This window comes from Saccopteryx leptura, chromosome 10 (assembly GCF_036850995.1).
Source record: "Saccopteryx leptura isolate mSacLep1 chromosome 10, mSacLep1_pri_phased_curated, whole genome shotgun sequence".
In the NCBI taxonomy this organism is placed as follows: domain Eukaryota; kingdom Metazoa; phylum Chordata; class Mammalia; order Chiroptera; family Emballonuridae; genus Saccopteryx; species Saccopteryx leptura.
Genome location: NC_089512.1, coordinates 5,013,178 through 5,020,728, shown reverse-complemented (window position 1 = coordinate 5,020,728; position 7,551 = coordinate 5,013,178).

Sequence of the window (7,551 nt, the reverse complement as noted above, 5' to 3'; positions counted from 1 at the left end):
CAAATCTTTTCTAGACATGTGTTTTCATTTCTCGTGTGTAAATATCGAGAGGCAGAACTGATGCCTACCTGTACCGGAAACTGCCAAGCCATTTCCAAAGTGTTTCTACTGTTTCATATGTTCCCACCAGCAGTGTATAAGTGATCTAGTGGTTGGATATCCTTGGCAATATTTGGTGTTGGCACTATTTATTTTATTTTTTAATTTTTAGGAGATTTTGTTCATTGATTTTACAAAGAGAGGAGGTGGGGGGAGCAAGAAGTATCAACTCATAGTTGCTTCACTTTAGTTGTTTATTGGTTTCTTGACATATGTATTTTGACTGGGGAAGCCCAGGGCCTCGAACCAGTGACTTCAACATTCCAGGTCAACATTTTATCCACCGCGCTACCACAGACCGGGTAGTATTTTTTATTTTAGTCATTCTTAGGATGTTTACAGGTAAGTCATTGTGGTTCTAATTTTCATTTTCCTCGTGTCTAATGATGTGGGACATTTTTTCATGTGCTTCTGAGCCATTTATAAATCTCCTCTTGTGAAGGACTGGTTTAAGAATTTGATTCCAAACTCGTTCTAATCATTTGGTTCCATGGTTTAACTGAATTAAAAATCTGTGTAATTGAATTCCCTCTTGATCATGTTGAAATCGTCTCAGTATATTTTTATCAATATTTTTATCAACCCGACTGAAATGCCTAACTGGATACACCTTTGTGCCAGTGGACTGGCTACTAGTGTTTCAAGAGCCGTACTTCTCTAGCCAAGTTTTGGGCATTTATAGCAGGAAAAAATGGACAGGAGTTTCACATTTTCTTTTTACCAAAAAGGGCTCAAGTGGTGGGATGCAGCCCGGTACCTGAGTCATTGGTGCCCTTGTTACATCACAGCATTCCGCCTCCTCTGTCCTGGCCACAACCAGGGCTGGCCTGGCAGCGATGACGCCACCAACTTCCTAATTATGGACAGGAGGGGACTCAAAGGCCTGAGTGGATCCAAACCATCTATTTCCAAGTCATGGCCATTCAATGCTGTGTAAGAACAGCCAGTGCGCCTGGGTGCTGGTGGGGGAGGTGGTTTTCAGTGAACTCAGGAGGCGATTTCCTGCATCGAAGGCAGGGGTCCCCAAACTACAGCCTGCAGGGCCGCATGTGGCCCTGCCGCACTTCCAGAAGGGGCACCTCTTTCATTGGTGGTCAATGAGAGGAGCATAGTTCCCATTGAAATACTGGTCAGTTTGTTGATTTAAATTTCCTTGTTCTTTATTTTAAATATTGTATTTGTTCCCGTTCTGGTTTTTTTTACTTTAAAATAAGATATGTGCAGTGTGCATAGGGATTTGTTCATAGTTTTTTTTATAGTCCGGCCCTCCAACAGTCTGAGGGACAGTGAACTGGCCCCCTGTGTAAAAAGTTTGAGGACCCTTGATCTAAAGTCTCTGGGCAGGGCCAGAGGTTGAGTATGTGGTGTTCACGCACAGAGCTGTATGGAGAACAACCTGCCACGCCTTTCCCCTCTAACACTGATTACAGAAGGACGGCCATCTCCTCAATGTCATAGTACAGGAAGAGGAAATCGTAATCCTGGTCAAAGTACAGGAAAGTCAAAACCCTGTTCCATTACAGGTAGGCTTCTGCCGGCCCGCAGCCTTGAGGGTGAGGGGGACCCCAGCCTGCACCACCTCGGACCCAAATCACCCAGCGGGGATGGGTTGTCCTCTCTGAGGCCCATAGCATGGGATGATCCTGGAACTTGTCACCCAAACCAGGGTACAGTCCTTGTGAGTGAAAGGTAGTGCTATGAATTGTTACTCAGGACCAACTATCATAAACCGAGAATGCCCAGGCCCAGGAGGGTGAGGGGCTGTCCTGCCCGGAGCTGGAGTGGATAGAGATCGGCTCTCCTCCTCTCCCAGCTCCTCCCGGGTCCGAGGAGGCTGGGTGACTGAGACCTGCAGGGTTGCGTGTAGGGAGGAGAAACCGGGGCGAGTGGGAATCGGACATGCAAAGCTGGGAAGCGGGTGGTGAGGGCTGTGCTGGGGAAGACACTTCCAGATAAAAAGGAACCCAAGTCTAGAATCATGTTGAGTGTGTGTGTGTGTGTGTGTGTGTGTGTGTGTGTGTGTGTGTGTGTGAGTGCGCGTGTATGCAAGTACGTGAGTTTGATTAAGGTGTGAGAACTAAAAGAAATGAACGTGTGAAGAAAATGAGAGATTCCAAACTGCGTGGGTGGAGCAGAGACCAACGTCTATGACTTGACAGAGGGAGAGAGGAGGGTGAGGTGGGAGCTGGACTCAGGCAGGAGAGGCAGCGAAGGATACCGCACCTCCAGCCTGTGGGTGGGCGCAGAAGGGAAGCCATCTGCACCCAGGGAGGTGGTCCAGCCCAGCTGGAACCTGAGACTCCTTTGACCCAGAGATCAGGGCATTCTCTTTCTAGACTTGCCAACCAGATCCATGTACCCCGTGAGGGCTAGGGCAGGTGTGCCCCATGTTACAGATGAGGACCCTGAGACTCAGAGGGCAACGTGAGATGCCCGTGTCTGTTAAGCATGAGTGGCAGAGACAGGACAGCTAGGGGTCCTCTGCAGCCAGTGCCATGCCCAGTGCTCCTGAACTTCTAGGAAGGAGTCACCCCTATAAAAGATCAGGTCTCCTTCCTGGCACACCCTGGGCAAGGTGGGTGGGGAATATTCCCGAGTGTTTCTACTTTTTCCTAACAACCCTTCTCCCAGACGGAAGAGAAACCTCATGATGAAGAGCAGGCAGCCATAAAGATCCAGGCCTGGTGGCGGGGCACCCTGGTGCGCAGGACGCTGCTGCACGCTGCGCTCAGAGCATGCGTCATTCAGCACTGGTGGAGGCAGGTGCTGGCGAATCGGCAGGAGAAGCAGCGGCGGGCGGTCCTCGACTTGTACGTGCGGAAAGTGTGGGCCGTGGTCCGGCTGCAGTCCTGGGTCCGCATGTGGCGAGTCCGCCTCCATTACCGCCGTTTGCTCCACGCCGCGCGCATCATCCAGGCCTACTGGCGCTGGCACAACTGCCGCAACAGTGGCTTTTTCCAGGGCAGGTACAAAGTCACAGCAACCCACCCGGGCCTTGAACTTGTCATTTTTCTTGGGTCCCAGATTTGTCGTATTACAGACTGCATCCCCTTCCCAATAAAGAATTGATCAGGTCTGCTCCAATTCGGTGTCACCAGATCAATCTCTGTCGGACAAGCTCAAGAAGGTCCCTGCCTTGGCGAAGGGGCAGGGAAACCGATGACAGATCCTGGGCATCCCGTGTATCAGCTGTGAGGACGCCGCAGAGGTTGTCTGGGGTCCTGTGAGGAGGAGGAGGATGAAGAGCCGGAGATTGATTAGCCATGTCTGCTGTGGATAGGACACAGTTGGGCTGAATGCAGGTCCACCACCTCTGCCCACCAGGGTTGCTCCTTCTCAGGGGGCTCTGTGTAACCGGTGACCTCCGCACTTGTGCAGCATGGAAGCCTCTGTTATCTGATGCTCTTAATCCTTTCATGTCTTCCGATTTAATTTAGAGCCATTCCAGAAGCCCTTCCTGGGGACTACAGAAGGCAGCCTGGCTCCCGCCAGTTCAGCCTCCCGGTCCTCCCTGACGGCTCTGCTGTTACCAACTCTGTCCCGTGTGCCCCCCGTCACAGCACCTGGCACTTGCTGTCCCCTCTCCTGGGACTGTCTTTTTCCAGGTGGAGCCCTCATGCCACCAGGCTGGCCTCTGCTCTCTACTTCCTCTCCGAGAGGCCTCCTCTGGGCACCTGTGTGAAACAGCTCTCCTCTGGCTCCATACTCTGTCCGTCCCCCTCTTTTGAAAGTCCTCATCAAGACCTTATTTTACCACGTTTTCTATTTTCTGTGCTGAGCACTGGAGGCTGAGCTCCAGGGAAGTGGGGACTCTGGGTCAGGGCAGTGTTCCCTGGACCTAGACCAGGAGCTCCCTCTCTCAGTAGCGCCCTCTCTCTTTCTTTCAGTATACAAGGGTGGGCAAAAGCAGGTTAATAACAATATTTAAAAATAAAAGAATTAGCCCTGGCAGGTTGGCTCAGTGGATAGAGCACTGGCACAGTGTGTGGACTTCCCGGGTTCGATCCCCAGTCAGGGCACACAGGAGAAGTGACCATCTGCTTCTCCACCCCTCCTTCTCCCCCTTCTCTCACTCTTCTCCTCCCGCAGCCAGTGGCTTGGCCTCAGGCACTGAGGATAGCTCAGTTGATTCGAGCATAAACCCCAGATGGGGGCTGCTGAGTGAATCCTGGCCAGGGAGCATGCTGGAGTCCATCTCTCTATCTACCCTCCTCTCACTTAAAAAAAAAAAAAGTACTGTGGTGGCGCAGTGGATAAAGCGTCGGCCTGGAAATGCTGAGGTCGCTGGTTCGAAACCCTGGGCTTGCCTGGTCAAGGCACATACTATGGGAGTTGATGCTTCATGCTCCTCCCCCCCTTCTCTCTCTCCTCTCTCTCCCCCCCTCCTTTCTAAAATGAATAAATTAAAAAAAAAATTTAGGCCCTGGCCGGTTGGCTCAGCAGTGGAGCGTCGGCCTGGCATGCGGGGAACCCGGGTTCGATTCCTGGCCAGGGCGCATGGGGGAAGCGCCCATTTGCTTCTTCACCCCCCCCTCCTTCCTCTCTGTCTCTCTCTTCCCCTCCCGCAGCCAAGGCTCCATTGGAGCAAAGATGGCCCCGGGCGCTGGGGGTGGCTCCTTGGCCTCTGCCCCAGGCGCTGGAGTGGCTCTGGTCCCTGCGGGAGAGCGTCGCCCCCTGGTGGGCAGAGCTTCGCCCCTGGTGGGCGTGCTGGTTGGATCCCGGTGGGGCGCATGCGTGAGTCTGTCTGACTGTCTCTCCCCGTTTCCAGCTTCAGAAAAATACAAAAAAAAAAAAATAATAATAATAATAATAAAATAATAAATAATAGAATAAATTTTTGCATATACATAACAATAAACCTAATTTTTCCCACCTCTGTATTACTGTATTCACATTTTTATTTATTTTATTTATTTATTTTAATTTATTTTTTTATTTATTTATTTTTCCGAAGTTGGAAACGGGGAGGCAGTCAGACAGACTCCCGCATGCGCCCGACCAGGATCCACCTGGCATGCCCACCAGGGGGCGATGCTCTGCCCATCTTGGGGCATCACTCTGTCACAATCAGAGCCATTCTAGCACCTGAGGCAGAGGCCACAGAGCCATCCTCAGCGCCCAGGCAAACTTTGCTCCAGTGGAGCCTTGGCTGCAGGAGGGGAAGAGAGAGACAGAGAGGAAGGAGAGGGGGAGGGGTGGAGAAGCAGATGGGCGCTTCTCCTGTGTGCCCTGGCCAGGAATCAAACCCGGGACTCCTGCACGCCAGGCCAATGCTCTACCACTGAGCCAACCGGCCAGGGCCTGTATTTGCATTTTTAAATTCTCTGTATATTATGATATGTGACATATTTTTTTAAAAAACATCCCTTTCTGACTTGGGAGAGACAGCCCCCTCCAGGTCTAGCCAGTTCTTAAGAGATGACCAAGGACTCAGCCCTGAGCATGCCTTTGATTTACAAATGAACCAAACCAGAGCCCACTCTCCTCTCTCACCTGTACAGCCCAGGAGGAAATATTTTTTGCCTTCCTCATCCCAGGGCCAGGTACCAGGCATCTGGGGACCAACAACAGTACTCCCACTAGCCAGCCCTGAACTGGTTACCTGCCCAGCCTGGCCTTTTCCACTCCAATAAGGACCACAAGCAAAGCTCTTTTCTCCCTGCTGTCTCCTGCCACCTGACCACAACCTGATGCTTCTCCTGTAGCCCTGTATGACATGGGGTGACCTCTTCTCCAGGACCCAAGAGCCTGTGAGTGTAACAAACATTATTTTCCTGTGCCTCTCCAGTTCTTTTTTTTTTTTACAGAGACAGAGAGAGAGAGTCAGAGAGAGGGATAGACAGGGACAGACAGACAGGAACGGAGAGATGAGAAGCATCAATCATTAGCGTGTTGCGACACCTTAGTTATTCATTGATTGCTTTCTCATATGTGCCTTGACCGCGGGCCTTCAGCAGACCGAGTAACCCCTTGCTCGAGCCAGCGACCTTGGGTCCAAGCTGGTGAGCTTTTGCTCAAACCAGATGAGCCCGCGCTCAAGCTGGCGACCTCGGGGTCTTGAACCTGGGTCCTCGGCATCCCAGTCCGACGCTCTATCCACTGCGCCACCGCCTGGTCAGGCTCTCCAGTTCTTTAATGGTTACATCCAACCAACCAGCACATAAAAGAGCACTTTAGATTAACCTCATAATATTAACCACTAATAGAAGATGAGCACTTCAGTGGCATTTAGGACAGTCACAGTGTGAAGCAACCACTATCATCTATATCAAGTTCTAAAATATTTGCATCACCCTAAAAGAAAGCATCTTGCCCGTTATGCAGTCAGTCACCAGCACCCCTCCTCCTGCCTCTGGCAACCTCCAGTCTGCATTCCGTGTCCATGGATTTACCTGCTCTGGACTTTTCTGCATTCCGTGTCCATGGATTTACCCGCTCTGGACTTTCCATATAAATGGAACCAAATTATTTTGTGTCTAGTTTCATTTAACATGATGTTTTCAGGGCTCGTCCACATTGAAGCATGCCTCAGTTCTTCACTCCTTCTTACAGCTCAGTGACATCCCACTGTGTGGGTGGACCACCATTTGTCAATGACAAGGACTGCTCATGTGAAGCGTTAGGAAAACAGAGCTGCTGGGGACACCACATTAAAATAGCTTGCTGAGGCCCTGGCTGATTGGCTCAGCGGTAGAGCGTCGGCCTGGCGTGCGGGGGACCCGGGTTCGATTCCCGGCCAGGGCACATAGGAGAAGCGCCCATTTGCTTCTCCATCCCCCCCTCCTTCCTCTCTGTCTCTCTCTTCCCCTCCCGCAACCAAGGCTCCATTGGAGCAAAGATGGCCCGGGCGCTGGGGATGGCTCCTTGGCCTCTGCCCCAGGCGCTAGAGTGGCTCTGGTCGCAGCAGAGCATCGCCCCCTGGTGGGCAGAGCGTCGCCCCTGGTGGGCGTGCGGGGTGGATCCCGGTCGGGCGCATGCGGGATTCTGTCTGACTGTCTCTCCCCGTTTCCAGCTTCAGAAAAATACACACACACACAAAAAATAGCTTGCTGAGAACGGAGCCCCACACAGTGGGAAGTAGAGCCACGAGAAAGAAAGAGAAAAGCTAAGTTTTTACTCTGGGCCCCTGGATCCAACCATGCCTGAACCTGCCCCTAGCCAGACTGTGGGAATTCTTAGCTTTGTGAGCCAATGAACCCCCCTTTCACTTAAGTCGGTTAAGACAGACAGCAGAAGGGGAGATCTCAACAGCTTAACAAACACTTTAAGTTTTATGTGAGCTGCGTTTCAGAAAGTCGTTCTGAAAAAACAGCTTTGAATTAGAAACTGGTAGAAGGTGCTTAGAGAATGAATTCCTGACCCCCCCCCCCCAATGTGGAATTATTTCTCAGTTAAGCACCTAAAAAACCAGAACGTTCTCATAATGCTGTGCAGTGTGGTGAGAGGGAGAAT